The following is a 21,160-nucleotide window of genomic DNA, read 5'->3' on the forward strand; positions in this document are numbered from 1 at the left end:
CTTACTCAGAAATTGCTAACCTCATGACACGCTATGAGGCCTCAGGCTGCGTATGGCATCGCAGTGGCTAATTTATGCACGCCCCTGCAGCGGCGTTTAAACGCCCAAGCACGTCTGCGTTTCGCCACCACCCACAAACGGCACTTCCTGTCAATCACTCTGTGATGGGTCTGCGTAGTCACTGTGATAGCAGTTCCGATCGCAGTGGTTGGACCGCGCACGTGCACTGGGATGCATACACATGCGCAGTACGCAACAATCGGCCGATTGCGTGTGTATTAGCAGTTGCAATTCTTGCTGAATCAGGCCCTTGATCAGTAAAACAACTGAGAGATCGTATTAAAAAAGATGATTTTGTGCACTATTTGCTAATATGTAATAATGCACTTGAATATTATTCCTCCACTGTCCCTGGCGGTCTGTCCTTTAACTCGCTGTAGTTATAGCAGAGACATGTCCTGACATGAACTTTGTTCTGCACAGAGGATGTGATTCAGGAGATCTCACTTTACACTCTCTTTGTAGTATCATTGCAAGCAAGCGTGCTCGTCTACAAGCTCTCTAGCGGGATAATAGTAAGAAGGTAAGCATATTATATGGGATGGCAAGAAAGATCTGTGGCTGTAACCTATAGAATACATATTATGTGGAAAGTGATTGACTTTATTTTGCAACGTGTCATTTTGCACGTCCCCGTATGGATCTCGCGATGTTTAGCAGGCTGTGCATAAGTCGGGGCCTGCAAATGCAACTTTGCGCATCTACGGGTGATGTAGGATTGTACGCATCTCAGTCGGATCTCCACTTGCAACTGAGTGGCAGTGGTTCGCACTCAGGGAAAGTTTGCCGTTGGGCTGTCGTGAGCTTGTTGACTGGACTGTGGGCTAGTCAGAGGTGAGAGTATCTGTCCACTTTCAGTCGCATCACATGTATGCATGCGATTCTGAATACAGACGGAGACCCACATTTATTTCCTCAGCTAGTATTAAATGTATATTCTTCTTGTAATCATTGTTTTTCTGTTCACCACAGTTTCTCTCTGCAATGTTGGACTAAAGCATGAAGGGCCTCCTAGAGAAAGCAGGGGCCCACATAATAGCACGCTAGCAGAGGGGGTTTGACCATCTTGCTGAAGGTGACTAGTGCCATTGTACACAGGTATGCGTAGGGTGGCAGGAGGGTTCCCCAGGAATTGGGGTCCCCCAGTGTTTTTCCAGTCCCGATACAAGTCTGGAACTGGCCTTTGATCCTTTAGTTCCTTTGCACGAACATGGATGCAACAATACAGCCTGTTCAGCACAGTGGCATAAGTTCATCCCAGACGCCCGGAGGCAAGTTCTTATTCGGTGCCCTCCATCACAGCCACTGGCACTGTATGGAGGAGTGAGGGGGGCGCCGGACATCTTACACTGACAAAGAAGCTGTTGAGGAGCAGCAACACCAATGAGTAGGGACAGGCTATAGATAGATGGAGGCGGCAGCTGATGGTCTGACATGGAGCTTTCTACTAGTGTATAGTGGCTTCTCAGTTGCCAGGAAGAGGTGCCATGTATAAGGCAGCTGTAATGGTACACTACAGCCCTAAGTGGGGTGAATACATTGTGGGCAATGGAGGAGGTGCCCCTTCAGTGCTGGAGCCCGGCGGCAGGCGCCTCCATTGTCTCCCATAGTTCTGCCCCTGGTTCAGCAGCTATAGAGAGATTTCTAACCCAGACGCACTGCGTGATGAGATCACTCGGCGGCACTCCAGTTAGAATTCAGAATTAGAATGACTCCAATATCTCCTATACAGGCCACAAATTAATAATACTTCATAATGGGGATCTGGATGTATTTTGATCTCGGACTAGGGGCCTTGCTGTTAGTAACTGGCATCCACTTTCCAGGGATATTGCTGTAGAAGTTCTACCTCTTTGTCATAAACAATAAGGCCAAACAAATAAGTTTGCAGAGTATGCACAGACTTCTGCACAGTTCTCTCCCAGCCTACATTCACTTGAATCAGCTTTTCTGCACTGGTGCATCAAAACAACATTTAGGCTAATGACATGACTACAGCTATCTTTTCAGTAATCAAAGTACTAATGTGAAACTATCTGGTTTATTTCAAATTACTTTCTTAATCCCATTTCATTTTGTAAGGCTTGAAAAACACTAACTTGTTAAAAGAGCATTTGTAAAAGAATAGCAGTGAACTTTACATACAGTATCACAAAAGAAAGGTTTATGAAGATGCTGTAAGAAGCAGTAGGTGAGGTGTCAGTATACAACTCAGTATGTAATAATTGGTAATACCTGCACAATAAATAGTTACGGTTATGAGGAATAAGCACAAAAGATTAAGGGCCTGACTCAGAGCCGCTCGTAAGCGGCCGCTCGTTCATTCTGACCGATGTTCGCACATCTGCGCATGCGTACGGATTGTAATACGCATGCGCGAACCAGTCAGTGCGGCCGGAAATCGTTTGTTCGCTATATAGCGAATGCCTGCTATTTTGAGTGACAGGAGGAGGCGTATGTGGGTGGTAACAGGGGAAGGTGCTTGAAAACAGGGGGGTGGAATTAGATCGCAGGCGTGTTTAAAGGTCAAAACGGGCGTTTTAAGGGAGTGCATAATTAATACAGCAGCGTCATTGACCACGTCACTTGGTTTTTTTTTACCCCGAACTGATCGCAAAATAGCGGTTGAAAAAACCAGCCACAAGAATAGCGAGCAGTTCATACGCTGTTCGATGTGCTCGATTAATCTAATAAATAGCGGACATGACATAGGATGCGAGCGGCCAGGGGGGCGTATTTTAAAAATTACAACCGCAAGTTTTGCTCGCTCGTTCAGACTTAGAGGCGTGAACAGACCGCAATTAGCGAACGGTTCATTTGAATAGCCACCCCTTGTTTTAGAACGAACGACCGCAAATAGCGAGCGGCTCTGAATTAGGCCCTAAATTCAGACCATTATAATTGTCAGCTAAGAGAACTGAACAAACACAGGTGCTTTAGAAGGCTATGGGCCTGAAGCTGGGTACACATTAGACGATGTGTTCCCAGCACAATCTTGTGAGCAACGGGACTTGGCGGAGGTACCGGCGTTGGCAAGTGCATACACACATGCCGATGCCAGCATAAACGGAGCAACGGCGGGGGTGGGGATGGGGGGTAGCGGGGGCCATACTGCATTCGGCAGCATGACACACTAGAGACATCCTCAGATCTTTCTGCATGAACAAAAGATCTGAGGATGCGACGGACGAACCGCGGGAGCTCGCATCGGCATTGTGCATACACATTGGACGTTATGAACGATTTCCCGTTCCGATGCGTCGGAATTGGCCGAATCGTTCAAGATATCGTCTAGCGTGTAGGGGCCTTAATTCAGGGCTGCACGCAATCCACATACAATGACGATGTTCACGTAGTTGAGCAATTTCTAGCAATTGGCATGTGCAAAAAATTAAAATGCAAACTCCCATGGTGCCTGTAGTACACAGAATGTACACACAAAGGCGCTGTTGCGATCGAGACAGACGGCATCAGAGATGTTGTGGAAAAGTGATGGGCGTAGGAATGGACATCGGTTTCCAATGATTCGCAACCATCCATGTTTTTCTTTCGATGGTAGTATTTTCACCGTTAGATGGCGGTGTTATGAAGGTAGCTGCCAACGAACGATGTGGAAGCAATGCCCATCTGATGTTAAAATACAGCTGAATTCTGCTGTTCAACATCAGAAATGACAGGGGGCGAATTATTAAATACTGGAGAGAGATAACGTGGAGAGAGTTAAAGTACAAACCAATCAGCTCCGAACTGTCACTTTACAGTCTTTGCTAGAGAACTGACAGTTAGAAGCTGACTAGTTGCTATGAGCAACTCTTCCACTTTTTCTCTCTCCAAGATTTGATAAATCCCCCCCATGCCTTATATGTAATTTCCTACACCTGTTTCTCTGGATCCTATGGAGACCTAATGAATGAATTCATGGTGGCAACTGAGTACTGGCAGGTGCAACTTGCTTTAAGGGAAAGAGAAAACAAAATGGTGTTTATCAACAGGAAGTGATCCCAGATATAACACAAGCTCATGTACTGTAGGTTCCATTACTTATTCCCTTTATTAATAACTACTACTAATATTCCCTCATCCTACCTTCTAACTAGCAGTTATTGCCACTGATCTCTCTGTCTCTGCCTGTCGTTTCTCCGATGCGGCTGAAACTGCTGGTCGTCTGCCATCGATCATATTTTGAACGGGATCGGCAAATCAGGGAAACCCAACATGCCGTGGTTTCTGGGGATCGGGTAATTGCTCCAATCCATTGCAGATGTATGGGGGCCTTAAGTAGTTTTTATCCCAGTATGACACCTGTTACAGACCTGTGAAGTTTCCTGCTCTATAATACCCCTTTTCCACCAAAATTCCGGGTCTGACCCGGAGTTGGAACAGGGTTCCTATCCGGATCAGACCCGGAATTTTGCCGGCGCCGATTTGGGATATTCCCGAGTCAGCGCCGCTCACACCGCAGTCGGGTCTGCATAGACCCGGCTTTTGCAGAGTGAAAGTGGACGCTTGGAGATGACGTCATCTCCAAGCGCCACTGAAGCCGGACCAATCGGCCGGCTAGCAGCGCACTCCAGGTCATCGTGACCCGGAGTGCGCTGTTCTCACAGCAGGGTTTCGCGAGCTGTGCCCGTGTTAAACCCTGCTAGTTACCTGGGTTGGATTGCCAGGTCACTCGACCCGACGATCCAACCCTCTTACCGCTTTTACACCAAGGAGCTGCCCGGGTTAACCCTTCAAAAACTCGGGTTTTAGCTCTGGTGTAAAAGGGGTATTAAAAGGACTACACAAAATATTTTTATCATTTAAAATATATTATAGTGTAATTTTTATATCAGGCTTATCCATGCTTATATAACGGAGCCCGATGTGTGATGATTCGATTGAGCATTATTTTGCTAGGCCGTGCAGCAGCGATGTCTTAATTTCAAAGCCAGCCTTTCGAATATGATTAACCCAGGGGGTCATTTGGAAATATAATTAGTAAAGACTGATTCTGTACATCTGTGAAATCAATATCAGAAGTAAAATGGTATAGCATATATTAGTTTACTTTGTTCAGAGCTGTATACAGAGCTTAGTGACAAGATTAGCATCGGTTTGTTATTCGGTGGATTTGGAGAGGGTGATTAGATTGAATAATTATTGGTGGTTGCAGCTTCAAGTATATAAGCATATTAATGTGGACAGAAACAATAATACCTCCTGTCACTAACAGCCAAGTGGAGATGCACAGCTATTGATCGTATTGGAAATGGTGCATTTTTAAAGATAATTTGGGCTATTTCAAGTATATTTTATAATTATGTGCTGGGCCTGTGGGACTTTATATTAGAAAAAAAACCTCCAATTATTTTGTTACTATGGCAACCTAAGTATGAACATATTGGTAAATATCATTTGCTACACAAAATGTGGTACAGAAGCCTTTTTAACACTTCATGGTTCCACAAAGATTTTCACCTCAGACGTTTTCATTTCTATAATGTATTTCAAACGATTGGCTCAATCTGCAATTTCTAACATACCTTAATATTTAATATATACAAATACTTATATGCAAGATTATAAAATATTGGTACGTTGTGTCCTCCCCCGCTCTCTGGTATTCTCTTTCACCCTGTTTTCTGTGTACTAAATGCGCACCATGTCTTTAAACAGCAGGCGGGCAGTGCTGCCGCTCTCTGAGGGAGGATGGTGGCTCTGCCAGCGAGAGACAGCTGTTGGTTGGGAAACCACTCAAGAAGCAGATTACTGAATCTCTAGAATGATGCGTGGGGGGTTCCTCCATTTTAAGTAGCTCCTGTAAAATTCGCACATACCAATACATTTATATGTTAGTAGTACATAGTAGTAGGTTTGCATAAGACAAAAGGGTTTATTATCCTGAAACTTATACCCCTTTTATACCCCTTTTACACCAGAGCAAAAACCTGGGTTTTTGCTGGGTCTACCCAGGTCGCAGCTCAGTGTAAAAGGGTCCCTGAAAAATAACCTGGGTCAAGAGACCCTGCAATCCAACCCAGGTAGCTACCAGGTTTGGACCCAGGATGGACCCGGGTAATGGTGCAGTGTAAACGGTGCTACCCCGGGTTATCTGACCTGGATCATGCCTAAAATGAGCTGATTGGTGGCTGTGGAGCAGTCACCTCCCACTTTTAATGACCTCACAGGTTTAGCAGGGCAGACCTGAGTTCAGTGTGAACAGGGCTGACCTGGGAGTAACCCAGATGAAAGGTGCAGTGTAAATGGGTCTGACCTGGGTCTGACCAGGGTTGGAACCATGTCCAAAAACCCAGGTCGGACCTGGGTTTTTGGTGGAAAAGAGGTATTACACCAGAGCAAAAATCTGGGTTTTTGCTGGGTCTACCCGGGTCGCAGCTCAGTGTAAAAGGGTCTCTGAAAAATAACCTGGGTCAAGTGACCATGCTATCCAACCCAGGTAGCTACCAGGGTTGGACCCAGGATGGACCCAGGTAATGGTGCAGTGTAAACGGTGCAACCTGGGTTATCTGACCTGGATCATGCCTAAAATGAGCGGATTGGTGGTTGTGGAGCATTCACCTCCCACTTTTTATGACCTCACAGGTTTAGCAGGGCAGACCTGAGTTCAGTGTGAACAGGGCTGACCTGGGAGTAACCCAGATCAAAGGTGCAGTGTAAATGGGTCTGACCTGGGTCTGACCAGGGTTGGAACCATGTCCAAAAACCCAGGTCGGACCTGGGTTTTTGGTGGAAAAGAGGTATTACAAGGGCAGTGCTTTTAATAACAAAACATGAGGTATTTTGCTATTTTAAATCTATGGCTTAAACACACAGAGGTTGGGCTTTAATAAACCCCAAAATGACAATAATTTGGGTCACTACTACGTATTAGAAGCGATGAACTATATTTTAAAATATACTTATACCCAAATGTATTTACTTTCTTTATAGAGGGCCTGATTCATTACGGATCGCAACTGCGATTGCAATAGCAATTACGCATGCAGTCTCACCGCGACAATTTGCAAATCCACTGCGATCGCTATGCCGTCACAGCACAACATAAGGACACCCACTTTACTTTATACACATCCGTAATCCTTAGCAAGACGGCGAAACCATCGGTAACATCGAGTAACATCAGAGCCTCACGCACAATTGCACAAGCTCTGACCTTACTCAGAAATTTGTAACCTCATCGTACGCTATGAGTACTCAAGCTGCGTAGGCATCGCAGTGGATAATTTAGGAAACGCCCATGCAACGGCGTTCAGATGTACTGGCATGCCTGCGTTTCGCCGACCACCCCCCCGTCATCTCCCACAAACGGCACTTCCTGTCAGTCACTCTGCGATGGGTCTGCGTAGTCACTGCGATTGCGATCCACAAGAAATCAGGCCTAGAGTACCTAAAGTTACCATAAAATATTAATTAGGAAGCAACAGGTTATTTCATTGATTTTTTTTTTTTCATCTGTTTAATGATAAGTCATTAATTTCTATTCATTCCTATAGTCAAGTAAATCATTGCATTTGACCTGTTGTTTTGTTTCTTATGCTGGGCATACACTATACAATTATCGGGTAGATCCGTCTGTTATTGGCGGATTGCCCGATAATTGTACTGTATGTGCGGCCGACCACTGCTAAAATATAGTTTGGTTGGGCATGCTGGACAATCCGGCAATGATTTGTAAGTTATATCAGCGGCATCGGGCAGAGTGTGACAAGCCACGGCCGACCGACAGACATTTCCTGATTCTTCACAGGGAAGGAGTCTCCTCCCCACGGGAGGAGCGCATATATACACTGTGAGATATCTCACATAGTATGTCTGTGATATTTGCTGGGTATCAGGCTGCCAGATAAAATGTCTGTCGGTCTGACAGGCATTTTATCGGGCAGTGTATGCCCAGCATATTTAAATAGTAAATGAACCATGCATTGCATCTGGCTTGTATCTGCCCCTGTTCTGTTGCAGGGCTGTACATGTATTTATATTAAAGTCTTGCCAAAAACCACATTGTTTTTAAACAGTCTGGGCATGCCCCTCTCAAGTCTGCACTAATCACTACATAATAACACAATGGGAAACCCATGCTGATGACAGCACACAGCACATGACCAGCTAGAGGTGGGCAGGGCAGGCACTTGTGTGCAGGGGGAAGAGGAAGTTCCTTGCTGCAGTCACACAGACACACAGAGTGCAGAGTGCAGACAGCGTGGAGTGTAGTGGTGAGTGTGGATGCAGGCTCTCGCAGAGCTGTATAGTGCAGGAGCTGTCAGTGTACACACAACACCATATTGCTAGTTTTGCTGTGTCTCAGCGTGCATTGTGGGAATTGTAGTCTGTTAGCAAGCAACAAAAAAAACGGTGGCTGCAGTGTAAGACGTCCTGCAAAAGGAAGGTGCAGTGCTGGGGAACTTGGTCCTATAATTTTCAACATTTAGGGGGAGGTGTATAAAACCTTATATAGAGACGTTGCCCTTAGCAACCAGTCAGCTTCTGTCATTTAATAGACTGTGCTAGATAAATGATAGAAGCTGATTGGTTGTTATGGGTAACGAAGGTTTGATACATCTCCCTATTTATGTCTGTCAGATATCTCTCTGTGATTGCTGCATCTTTCTGGCTGTTAGAAATGTCAGGAACACAAATTGCTGCACAATGTGGTAACAATCAATAAGGTCCCTGGTCTCCTATCTACAGTATATAAAGTAAGATGAGTATTCTGGGAGACCGCCATTGTTTTCATAGTGTGTGTTTCCACATAGCTAACAAATATTTCTAATGTCCAGAGACACCCACTGGTCTAAAATAAATATATATATATATATATATATATATATACACACACACACACACACACACACACGTCCATAAATATTGGGACATTGACAGAATTTTCAGATTTTGGCCTCTATTCACCACCACAATGGTTTTGAAATGAAACAAACAAGATGTGCTTTAACTGCAGACTTTCAGATTTCATTTGAGGGTAATTACATCCAAATCGGGTGAACAGTGTAGGAATTACAACAGTTTCAATATATGCCTCCCACTTTTTAAGGGGCCAAAAGTAATGGGACTATCAACTCAAAAGCTATTTCATGGACAGGTGTGGGCTATGCCCTCGTTATTTCATTATCAATTAAGCAGATAAAAGGTCTGGAGTTGATTCTAGGTGTGACATTTGCATTTGGAATCAGTTGCTGTCGCCTCTCAATATGAGATCCAAAGAGCTGTCACTATCAGTGAAGCAAGCCATCATTAGGCTGAAAAATCAAAACAAACCCATCAGAGAGATAGCAAAAACATTAGGTGTGGCCAAATCAACTGTTTGGAACATTCTTAAAAAGAAAGAATGCATCGGAGAGCTCAGCAACACCAAAAGACCCGGAAGACCACAGAAAACAACTGTGGTGGATGACAAAAGAATTATTTCCCTGGTGAAGAAAAACCCCTTCACAACAGTTGGCCAAATCAAGAACACTCTCCAGGTGGTAGGTGTATATGTGTCAAAGTCAACAATCAAGAGAAGACTTCACAAGAATGAATATAGAGGGTTCACCTCAAGATGCAAACCATTGGTGAGCCACAAAAACAGGAATACCAGATTAGAGTTTGCCAAACAACATCTAAAAAAGCCGTTACAGTTCTGGAGCAACATCCTATGGACAGATGAGACAAAGATCAACTTGTATCAGAGTGATGGGAAGAGAAGGAAAGGAACTGCTCATGATCCAAAACATACCACCTCATCAGTGAAGCATGGTGGTGGTAGTGTCATGGCGTGGGCATGTATGGCTGCCAATGGAACTGGTTCCCTTGTATTTATAGATGATGTGACTGCTGACAAAAGCAGCAGAATGAATTCTGAAGTGTTTCGGGCAATATTATATGCTCATATTCAGTCAAATGCTTCAGAACTCATTGGACGGCGCTTCACAGTGCAGATGGACAATGACCCGAAGCATACTGCAAAACCAACCAAAGAGTTTTTTAAGGCTAAAAAGTGGAATGTTATGCAATGGCCAAGTCAATCCCCTGACCTGAATCCGATTGAGCATGCATTTCACTTGATGAAGACAAAACTGAAGGGAAAATGCCCCAAGAACAAGCAGGAACTGAAGACATTTGCAGTAGAGGCCTGGCAGAGCATCACCAGGGATGAAACTCAGCGTCTGGTGATGTCTATGCATTCCAGACTTCAGGCTGTAATTGCCTGCAAAGGATTTGCAACAAAGTATTAAAAAGTGAAAGTTAGATTTAGGATTGTTTAGTTTGTCCCATTACTTTTGGCCCCTTAAAAAGTGGGAGGCACATATAGAAACCGTTGTAATTCCTACACCGTTCACCTGATTTGGATGTAATTACCCTCAAATTAAATCTGAAAGTCTGCAGTTAAATCACATCTTGTTTGTATAATTTCAAAGCCATTGTGGTGGTGAATAGAGGCCAAAATCTGAAAATTCTGTCAATGTCCCAATATTTATGGACCTGACTGTGTGTGTGTGTGTGTGTGTATATGTATATATAATGTGTGTGTATATGTATATAATTTTTAATTACTATTATTTAATCAAGTCTCGAATATCTATTTAAAAATGTATTTAGCTGTTTTGGTGAAACAACCTAGGGGTACCCGGTGGGAGCATGTCTAACAGTGTGGCAGCATCCCATTTATTTATTTATTTATTAACAGTTTCTTATATAGCGCAGCATATTCCGTTGTGCTTTACAATTGGAAACATTTATAGAACAAAACAGGATAATAACAGACAGACATAGAGGTAAGAGGGCCCTACTTGCAAGCTTACAATCTATAGATCCCATCATCTTTGTCATCACACATAGATCTTCCTGTAGTATCCCCAACTCCCACAGTGGGGATACTACAGGATCAGGGCGTTTTTTTTTTTTTTTGGTGCGTCCTCCTGGACGCTCGCATAGCTGTGGGTTACCACCCACAGCTTATGCGAGCGTCCATGATGATGGTCGTGATGGTCAAGACCATCGCGACCATCGGGCTTGCGACGAGACCCTTGTGGTAGGGTCTCACTGCCGCAAGCCCTGGAGTGATTTTGGCTCTATCAGAGCCAAAATCACTCCCACTGACATCACTAGTGATGTCAGTGGGGCCGGACCCAGACGGTAGGCGTTCCCATGGGAACGCCTCCGTATGGGCAGCCACGCCCACCAAAGATGGTGTGCTGTCACTCACCATCGACAGCACGCCCCCTTCGGAGCAGCCTCCGTTGTGCACATGCGCATTTGGGTACCATCGACCCGCTTGCAAGCGTTCTGCACTTGTGGCATTTCCATCTAGGAGTGGCCATCATCGATGGCTTATGGCTGATGTTGAATGCTTTTACCATTGATAGGGGAGAATAAGATGGTTTCCTTCCATTGATTGCACAGCATAACTGAATGTTTTTTTAGTTTTTTTTTTTTTACAAGGTGATGGGTTATGGAACATAGCCCCGTCTCTGGTTCTGATTGGCCCACGGGCCAGTCAGTCAAAGAGCAGGGATGACCATCGGTTGGTAAGTGGTCACCCATTCCATAGTTGGTTACCATTGATGGCCACTTGCTATATAGCCACTGATGCTAACACCACTGATGGCCATCCCTATTACCGCCACCCGGTGTCCATAGGTCATGAATGTAACATCACACTGTGGGGGTGGAGCTAGTGATTGTCATCATTGGGCTCCGCAATGGCAAATTGTGTGCATGAAGAGGGGGCGGGGCCAAAATGTAAAATTTCTCATAGAATCGTGTCGCGTTAATCTCTGCTCCATATGGTCCCACGAGTCGTGGCATTGTGCTACCTGTCCTGCCCACTTCACTAGGTAGTGGGCAGGATGCGAGAGGGTCACTTACCTACCGACAGGTGTCGGTATCTTAACCCTGTTGGGATGCCGGCATTGAGATTTTGACCGCCTGGATCCCGAGCGCCAGCATCCCGTACCCAATCCCAAAGGAGAGCACGGTCACATGGAACGCAACCATGGTAGAGAAAGCCCGTCTGTGGTGGCATCCCGTGCAGCCACGCCAGTTTAGTGTGGACCAACTGCACAATAAAATTCCTCTTTCTTTTCTGCATGTTTTCGTAAATTCCGTACTTGCTTACTTTTGGACAAAGGGACAAGTTCTTCGGAGTGGGTGTGAAGTCCTACCTTCCAACGGGCCAGATTTTTATAGCTTAGTTCCGATTCATGGCCCTTAAAAGGGGGACAGTGTTCTGCCGAAAAATAGGGATTTCTGTGAGGATCAGGTGCGCAGCTTATTTCCCCCCCGATTTTATATCTTTAATCCTTGGGCAGTATGTAGGATGGTATAAATTGGCGTCATTGGGTTCCACCCACAGTTGTATAATAGTATAAATTGTTTTGTTAAAGCCCTGTCGCATCCACTTAAGAAAATGAAGTAGGATTTAGGTGTCCTACCCTCCTCTTTATATATTGATTACAGTATAGCTTATATCAGTGGTTCTCAAAATTTTTCGAAACACGGCGCCCTAGAGTATCAGCATTTTTTCCGTGGCACCCCTGGGATACTTTTGGGAAGCTGGCGGCCGCAATACGGACCGCCGGCTTCCTGAATCCTCAATCCCGGCTAGGGTTAAATGACAGGCGTCTAAAATCTAGATGCCTGTCATTTTCGCGACGCCGGGACACAGGCGCCCGACATCCCGATCGAAGGGATGCCGGGCGCCGCGGGTGGGGAGGGTTAGGTTTAGGGCATCCAGGGGGGACTTAGGGTTAGGCAACCCCCCGGGAGGGTTAAGTTAGGCACCCCCGGGGGGGACTTAGGTTTAGGCAGCGGGGAAGAGGGGGTTAGGGTTAAGGACTTAGAGGGGGGAGGTTAGGGTTAGGCACTTGGGAGGGGGGGGGGGGTTTAGGATAGGCACCCCTAAGGAGGGTTAGGGGGGGGTTGGTTAGGTTAGTTTTTACTTACCTTTGGGATGATCAGGATTTCCAGCGCTGTCGGGTTTCCGCTGCCGGGCTCTGCTCTTTTGTCGGGCTGCCGCTGTCGGGGATCGAGCTGCCGGTCATGTGGCAGCCGGGATTTCATACCGAATGTGTGTCACCCTTAGGTTCAGTTATGTGGTGGTTGACAGGGCCGTGCTTCTTTTTTCCACATATTTTTGGATTGGCAGCTATTAGCACTGGTGGTGCTTATCACACTGACTAAAAATAATTTTATTTGGTACTGGACCACCAACCCGAGGAACCCCTGCAAGTGCTCCGAGGCACCCCAGGGAGCCACGGCACACATTTTGGGAACCACTGGCTTATATGGTTCTGCACATGTATGGAATTACCATTAGATGATTTTCCCATGCATTTTAAGCTGAGTAGAAGCATTTAAAAACATTAGAAATCTGTCGTTATGTGTGTTGTAGTGCATAAAGGCTCACCTGGACAGTACCACACATAATGTACAAGATGCAAAGTGGAAATTGTATTCAAATGTACAGATGTAGATGATGTCAGCCTAATGCACCATGCTCAGTGCACATGTGAAAGGAGATAGTGAGAAATGTAACTTTTATTTGTTTAGTTTGTCAGACTGTTTTCAGCGGTTTAGAAATGGTTAAAGTACAAAAATGAAATAATGAAAAAAAAAAAAATATATATATATATATATAATATTCCCCAGAGACATAATATTGTATAATAACTGAATATTTTTCTGTTGCATTATGAAAGCATGAGTGTAATTGGGAAAATTCCTTCAGTTATTATTACTAATTTTTTTTTTTTTTTCAGCTCCTAATTTAGTTTTGGCAAATGTTGTGAGCTTTGTCACAACCAGGAGACAGGTTATGTCACATACACTGTGCATTAGTTAAGCTACGTACACACTATACAATTATTGGACCAATTTGACAGTAATGGTGGGTACACACTACACGATATGCTCCCTGAGCGATATCATTATGCTCCGCTGAACGATATCATTAACGATATCGTTCAGCGCCGGGCTCTCTCCCTCATTCGAGATCGTCAGGTTGGCCTGCATGTCAGCCCGATGAACGATGATGACGAACGAACCGCAGGAACGTGCGTCATCGTTATCGTTCATCGTTTTGGGGTTAAAAATGGACGACTGAACGATAACTAAGCACCCGATAGCTGTTCTCAGGTTTCCCTATCTGTCTATCTGTGCGCATCCAATTGTGCCATAATCTCCGCATCCCACTCCCTGACCCTTTGGTGTAGTTTCTGTGTGAATTAGACCTGACCAGAGATATGTGCATGGCCAAATTGGATGAGGTCCGGCATCACTAGGGCCTGTTACCGCACACAGGCTGGATGCGGCCTACTAACATGCCCAATAATGATCAACTTCCTTGTGCTACATGCTGCGTTATCACAAACTGTGGCTTCATTCTGGGCAGGAGATGAGGGATTCCGGAATGAAGCAGAGACAATAACAATAGTACAGAATTATACCTCTTGACTCTTTAAATTTGGAGCCTTTGGCCCTCATTCAGAGCCGTGTGTATGCACTTGCCAACGCCGGTACCTCCGCCAAGTCCCGTTGCTCACAAGATTGTGCAGGGAACACATCGTCTAATGTGTACCCAGCTTCAGGCCCATAGCCTTCTAAAGCACCTGTTTGTTCAGTTCTCTTAGCTGACAATTATAATGGTCTGAATTTAGGGCCTAATTCAGAGCCGCTCGCTATTTGCGATTGTTCGTTCTAAAACAAGGGGTGGCTATTCAAATGAACCGTTCGCTAATTGCGGTCTGTTCACGCCTCTAAGTCTGAACGAGCGTACAAAACATGCGGTCGTTTTTTGGAAAACTACGCTCCCTGGCCGCTCACATCCTACGTCATGTCCGCTATTTATTAGATTAATCGAGTACATCGACCAGCGTATGAACTGCTCGCTATTCTTGTGGTTGGTTTTTCCTACCGCAATCTTGCGAGCAGTTCTGACTATAAAATAACCCAGTGACGTGGACAATGATGCTGCTGTATTAATTATGCACACCCATAAAACGCCCGTTTTGACCTTTAAGCACGCCTGCGTTCGGATCTCCACTCCCCGTTTTCAAGCACCTTCCCCTGTTACCACCCACATACGCCTCCTCCTGTCACTCAAAATAGCAGGCATTCGCTATTTAGCGAACAAACGATTTTCGGCCACACAGACTGGTTCGCACATGCGTATTACAATCCGTACGCATGCGCAGTTGTGCAAACATCGCTCGGAACGAACGAGCGGCCGCTTACGAGTGGCTCTGAATCAGGCCCTTTGTCCCAATTGGGAAAGAAGATTGTGTAGTGTATTGTGTTTATCACTGTGCTCCATATTAGAGCAGCAGTGAATGGGTGGTGCGCGCAGCAATCAGAAGGTGGGTATAGAGAAAAGGACAAGCGGTGGTCCAGTATTTTGGGAGAACTGGTCACTCTCTGTGACGGGCGATTAGAGGGTAGGGTATGGGTTGCCGGCAGTCGTGATCCTGACGGTCAGAATCCCGACGCCGGGATCCCAACAGGGTTAACATACCGACACTTGTTGGTGGGTATGCTAACCCTCTCCCTACCCTATTCCTAACCTCCCACCTAGTGCTTAAATCTAACCTCCCTCTTCCCGCACCCTAAACCTAATCTTCCCCCCCCTTAGTGCCTCACCCTAACCCCCTATTCAGGCGCCGGTGATGCAGACTACGTCCCGCGATTAGATACCCTACTAGGTGTTGTCCTGATAATCCAACTTGAACATTTTTAAGGTATGCAGTATGCCATTATGGTTCTTCCTGTGTTCCCCTTGCGTTGTACCAAATGTCTGCAGTTTGGTCCCTGAGCTTTGTGCTTAGGTTATAATTGGGGAAGTTTGCTCATTGGTCTGTTTAATATAGACAATGTGTATTTATGATAAATGAGTTTAAAGGTAACGTAAAAGAAAAGATTCTGTAACCTCTTAACAACTAATTATTATTTCTACTTCAGGGTCCATAGGGTATCCACAGGATACCTTGGGGTATAGGTGTGACGTCAGTCGCAGGGCACCAAAGAGTTAAGCTTTCAGCCTCCCAGGATGCACTAGGTCCCCCTCCTATACCCCGCCCCCGGGCCAAGGCACCTCAGTTTAGTTTGGTGCCCGGCCGGAGTCGGGTGCACCTGTTGGAGTGGGGGCTAGAAGAGCCCCTGAAGCTTATTCTTCATGCAGCTGTGGCTGCACAACTGGATGAACAGCATGGACAGTCAGTCCTGACGTCCATGCTGTCTTCCGTACACCCCGCCGGTACCAGAACGCCGGTACTGATCCGGGGATGCTGGTGGGCGTCTGGGGTCACAGCTAGCGGTGACCCCAGATGCTCCGGACCATGGCCGGATTCAAGGGGGACAGAGGTAAGCAGCGGGGTCCCGCGGTGGGTCCCCGCTGATCACATGGTCCTAAGTCCCCAGGCAGGGGGCTCCCTGGGGACTGGCTGCAGCGTGGAGCCAGGCGACCAACCTGCGCTTCCACTACCCCCTGGGACAGCGGACCGCAGCAGAGCGGTAGCGCTGCGGCGTCCCAGGGGTTAAATGCATGCCAGGGGAGCGCGCCTTCCCTGTCTCACAGCCGGCGCCTCCCCCGCTGCACACAGCCCTCTCTGCATGCTGCCGACTGGTCCTGTGGCAGCGCTCCTCCCCCAGGCCAGCCTCCTCTCTGCTCCTCGGCGGCCATCTTCTCCAGAATGCATGGTGAACGCTGCTGGAAGCGCTGGACGGAAGCATCGTGGTCTGGGTCCCCCCGCATACCTCTCCTCCGCTGTGGTCAGGTCTGTGTATGCAGCGCTGTGTCCTACCAGGCCCTGTGTCTGTGTAGTTGAGTGATCAGCGCTGTTAGTGCAGGAATTGTTATTTTTCTGCATTGTATGTGACTGTGCTAGCGCTGCTGCCTGTAATCTTTTCTTCATCTAAACTGTCAGCTTTATTACTGTCCCTGTTCTTTCTGCTAAAGCCCTTGCGGTGCGGAGCTGCAGGGTGGTCTCTCGCCTATTTAATACTTAATTGGTGAGAGAGGTCACATACGTGGTGCCATCATGTCTGAAAGTGATTTTCCCCTCCGGCTACAGTGTACCACGTGCAAAGTACCGTTAGCGGAGGGGGAGGGTAGCGCGGAGGGCCTTTGCCGGCAGTGTTTGTCCATGGCGCGGCCTATTACGGTTACAGCACCGGTACAGGAGCCGCCCTGGGCTTGTTTCGCTCAGGCGTTAACAGCTTTAGTGGGCCAGTTAGCTCCGCAGCCCGCGTTTACTCCGATGGGTTTGTCCCAGCAGTCTGTGGTGTCGTCACCCATGCAGGGGTTCCCACGACAATTGGTGGTACCCCACAGTCTCCCTATTTCCCCGCTCCCGGGTTCTCAGGAGCCAGCGTGGGTTAACTCCCTGACGAGTTCTGTACAGCACTTGTCGGATGTGTTGCAAGGGGAGTCTGTGATGCGGTCTCATAAAAGGCCGGTGGCGTCTCTGTCCGCTCCTTATGAGGATGACGAAGGGACGTCTGATGATGGGGAGATTCTAGATCCTTACGATCAGGAACCTCTCCATACTAAGGACGCTGATGCTAAGTCCAAAGTATATATTCCTGGACTTATTCGGGCGGTCCGCACAGCCTTGGTGATTGAGGACGAAGTTCCCCCAGCGGCTAAATCTAAGTATGCCTTTTTCAAAGATGTGAAGGGCGATGCCACAGTCTTTCCTCTTTCGGGTCAGTTGGTGGACCATTTAGAGGAGGCGTGGAAACAACCTGGCAAAAGATACCAGCCGCAGAGACGCCTGGCGGTGGCTTATCCGTTCGCGAATAATTATTTTGCGAAGTGGGAATCCCCTCCACAGGTGGATTCTCACGTGACCCGTCTTGTCCGTAGTGCCACATTGCCGATGCCATCCATGTCCTCCCTTAAGGATGCTACGGACCGCAAGGTAGAAATCTGCCTGAAGTCCGCTTATTCCCTTGCAGGGGGGGCAGCACGGCCGGCTATGACCATTTGCTGGGTTGCCAGAGCGATGGAGCACTGGGCGGATTCATTAGAGGCTTCTTTTGAATCCGACTGTCCGGCCGATCAGGCGGAGTTGATTGGCAATCTCCGTGATTCGGCCACCTACATCAACGAGGCGGCTCTAGACATTAGTACTCTGGTGTCTAGAATTTCTTCAGCAGCGGTAGCTGCTCGTCGCACCTTGTAGCTGCGATCCTGGAAGGCGGACGCAGATTCCAAGAAAGGTCTGGAAGCGTTGCCGTTTACCGGAGAAGTTCTCTTCGGTCCGGATCTGGATAAGATTGTGGCCACGCTGGCGGCAGCCAAATCTGCCTGTCTCCCGTCGGCCGCTGCTCCTTCTGGTTCGGGACCATCGTCCTTTCGGTCATCTAGGGCCCAGGGCAGGCCCAAACCACAGTCGTTTCCTCGACAGGCTGGCCCTAAGAAATCGGTCAAGCCCCGGAAGCAGGCATGGAGTACCAGACGTCCGGCCCCCAAGCCAGATGACAAGCCTGCGGCCTGACGGTCCGGGCCTCCCTTTGGGGGATCCCAGGGTGGGAGGCCGCCTGCTACAGTTCGCCCAGTGTTGGTCGACCACTACGACAGACACTTGGGTTCTGGAGGTGGTTTCTCACGGATACGCCCTCTCCTTCCGGCACAGACCCCCGGCTCGCTTCTTCACCACGGGTCTCCCATCAGACCGGAACAAGGCTACGGAGCTGCGGAAGGTATTGCACACTATGCTCCAGGCTGGAGTTATAGTGGCGGTTCCATTCTCCCAGAGGGGCCAGGGTTTCTATTCAAATCTATTTTTGGTACAGAAACCCAATGGGTCATATCGTCCGATTCTCTACCTCAAAGCACTCAACAAGTCTTTGCGGGTCCCGAAGTTTCGGATGGAGACCCTACGGTCCATCATTCTGGCGCTGGAACCTGGGGACTACTTGGTGTCATTGGACATACAGGACGCTTACCTGCATGTCCCTATTCTTTGGCGCCATCAACAGTTCCTCAGGTTTGCAATCGGCAGCGACCACTTCCAGTTTCGGGCGTTACCTTTTGGCCTGGCAACAGCACCACGTGTTTTCACCAAGGTGATGGCGGTCATGGCGGCTTCTCTGCGGCTGCAGGGAGTCCGCATGTTGCCGTATTTGGACGACCTGTTATTGGTGGCAGGTTCTCCAGAGCTCCTGTTACGCCACTTGGACCTGACCATTGCACTGCTGCAACGGCACGGCTGGCTAATCAACTGGCAGAAGTCCACTCTAATCCCGTCTCGGAGGATTCTGCATCTTGGAGCCTTATTGGACTCGGGACAGCAAAGGATCTTCGTGACGGAGGACAAGATCTCTGCTTTACAGTCAAGGGTGCGCAGTTGTCTGCACAGCCGCCGGGTGTCCTTACACTCGGCGATGAGGTTACTGGGCTCCATGGTGTCGGTGTTCGACATGGTGGAATACGCCCAGTTTCACTCCAGACCTCTGCAGCACCTGATCCTGTCCAAGTGGAACGGGCTGACTCAGTCTCTGAAGTCCCAGACGATTGTGCTCACCCAGGAGGTTCGCCTGTCCCTTACGTGGTGGTTACAGACGACCCACCTCAACAAGGGACGTCCGTTCTGGGTTCCAAATTGGGTCCTGTTGACAACGGACGCCAGTCTTCGGGGCTGGGGAGCAGTTTCGGGTCCACACTTGTTCCAGGGCAGGTGGACGCCGACAGAAGCGGAGCTTCCAATAAATATCTTGGAACTCCGTGCGGTCTTCAATGCTCTCCAGCAGGCACAGCGGTTTCTCCAGGGTCGCCCGGTGCAGGTCCAGTCGGACAACGCTACCACCGTGGCCTACATAAACAGGCAAGGAGGAACTCGCAGTCGGGCGGCTCTCGTAGAGGTCTCTCGGATCCTGGTTTGGGCGGAGCGCAATCTTCCGGCCATATCAGCGGTCTTCATCCCGGGAGTGCTCAATTGGGAGGCGGACTTTCTAAGTCGCCAGGACGTTCATCCGGGGGAATGGTCCCTGCACCCGGACGTTTTTCAACTACTGGTGGACAGGTGGGGTCTTCCCGAAATCGACCTCATGGCGTCCCGGCACAACAACAAGTTGCCGGTGTACGGGTCTCGCACAAGAGACGAAGGGGCGTCTCTGGTGGATGCTCTGTCCGTCCGGTGGACGTTCCGGTTCGCATACCTGTTCCCTCCGGTCTCCCTTCTTCCACGGGTAATCCGGAAATTCAAACAGGAAGGAGGGACGCTCCTGTTGATAGCTCCCGCGTGGCCCAGACGGCACTGGTTCTCAGACCTTCAGGGTCTGTCCGTGGACATTCCTCTGCGGTTGCCGCTACGACCGGACCTTCTGTCTCAGGGTCCTTGCCTTCACCCGGACCTGACTCGGCTGTCTTTGACGGCGTGGCTGTTGAGACGGCCATGCTGAGGTCCCGGGGGTTTTCCAGCTCTGTGGTGCGTACCATGTTGCGAGCTCGGAAACCGTCTTCCGCGAGGATATACCATCGCGTGTGGCATACGTTCTTCCAGTGGTGTCGACCGAGAGGTTATGCACCGCGGGAGTTTCGTCTGTCTCGGATTCTCGCCTTCCTGCAAGCGGGACTAGATCATGGGCTTCGCCTTGCTTCTTTGAAGGTACAGGTTTCGGCCCGATCTGTCTGGTTTCACCGTAGGATTGCTACAATCCCGGATGTGCGCACCTTTATGCAGGGTGTTCTCCGCATTCAGCCGCCCTTTGTTCCACCTGTGGCGCCTTGGGATTTGGCTGTGGTCCTGAGGGCTCTCCAAGGACCGCCGTTTGAACCACTGGGCTCAGTGGATCTTAAATGGCTAACAGCTAAGACTGTTTTCCTTCTGGCCATTGCTTCGGCCAGACGTGTTTCTGAGTTAGGGGCTCTTTCTTGTAGACCCCCTTTCTTGGTTTTTTATGGGAACAGGGCAGTGCTCCGCACTCGGCCCGAGTTTCTTCCCAAAGTTATTTCCCAGTTTCATATTAACGAGGAAATAGTTGTTCCGGCCTTTAACTCACCGGGTCTTTCCGTGGGTGAGGCCTCTTTGGATGTTGTGCGGGCCTTAAGGACTTATGTTGACCGCACTTCTTCGTTTAGGAAGTCGGACGCTTTGTTTGT

General features: G+C 48.2%; 1 protein-coding gene across 2 annotated transcripts in view; it reads left to right on the plus strand.

Moving 5' to 3' along the window:
• The first annotated feature begins 536 nt into the window (after positions 1-536).
• MGMT (O-6-methylguanine-DNA methyltransferase) overlaps positions 537-21,160 on the plus strand; it is a 471,419-nt gene continuing 450,795 nt past the window's right edge. The window contains exon 1 of one of the 2 annotated variants that reach the window (XM_088476947.1): positions 537-583. The gene's annotated coding sequence lies outside the window, so the exon portion shown is untranslated. Of the gene's footprint in view, positions 584-8,170; positions 8,277-21,160 lie in introns of those variants that run through there. The other variant, XM_088476948.1, reaches the window with a different exon arrangement.

Source organism: Taudactylus pleione, unplaced genomic scaffold, assembly GCF_031769625.1.
Source record: "Taudactylus pleione unplaced genomic scaffold, aTauple2 ptg000198l, whole genome shotgun sequence".
NCBI classification, from domain to species: Eukaryota; Metazoa; Chordata; class Amphibia; order Anura; family Myobatrachidae; genus Taudactylus; species Taudactylus pleione.